This window comes from Mandrillus leucophaeus, unplaced genomic scaffold, assembly GCF_000951045.1.
Source record: "Mandrillus leucophaeus isolate KB7577 unplaced genomic scaffold, Mleu.le_1.0 Scaffold183, whole genome shotgun sequence".
In the NCBI taxonomy this organism is placed as follows: Eukaryota; Metazoa; Chordata; class Mammalia; order Primates; family Cercopithecidae; genus Mandrillus; species Mandrillus leucophaeus.
In genome coordinates this window covers 2,126,484-2,127,166 of record NW_012101843.1, presented here as the reverse complement: position 1 = coordinate 2,127,166, position 683 = coordinate 2,126,484, and the positions used below count along the sequence as shown (strand labels likewise).

Sequence of the window (683 nt, the reverse complement as noted above, 5' to 3'; positions counted from 1 at the left end):
ATAGGGTCTCACTCTGTCACCCAGGCTGGAGTGCAGTTGCGCCATCTCGGCTCACTGCAACCTTCACCTCCTGGGCTCAAGTGATCCTTCTGCATAAGCCTCCCGAGTAGCTGGGATTACGGGCATGCACCATCATGCCTGGATAATTTTTATATTTTTAGTAGAGACAGGGTTTCAACATGTTATCCATGCTGGTCTCGAATTCCTGACCTCAAGTGATCCACCCGCCTTGGCCTCCCCAAGTGCTGGGATTATAGGTGTGAGCCACCGCACCTGGCCTTGGATTTCATGATTTGACTGCCATCTTTTACACCAATTATTGCCATTTTTATTGGGTACTAATTATTAGTATTGTTTTCTTTATTAAATAAGAAGTAAAATAACTTAAAAAAAAACACTTTTCTTCCTAGTAAAAAGTTTATTTTCAATTTTTTTTATTGCTTACATTTTGCAGGTTAATGAAGGCTGTACTTCCTTTTCCTACTTTCTGTTTAAATGTTTGGCATTTTTTGAGAGTTTTCTTTCTATGGATTTTTGTGGGGGATCCCATCTTGTTGGACACTTAGTTCCTGGAGATTGCCAAATTACTGAAAAGTTTCCTCATACCCAAACATTGGCAATAGACTGAATAAATAACATCTCTGACACTATTTTTCAATGATATAGAGAATGCTATTGGTAAA

At 39.1% G+C, this 683-nt stretch overlaps 1 protein-coding gene across 1 annotated transcript in view; it reads left to right on the top strand.

Annotated features, from left to right (window-relative positions):
• WRN (Werner syndrome, RecQ helicase-like) overlaps nt 1-683 on the top strand; it is a 147,640-nt gene that overhangs the window by 51,053 nt on the left and 95,904 nt on the right. The gene's annotated exons all lie outside the window — the stretch shown is intronic.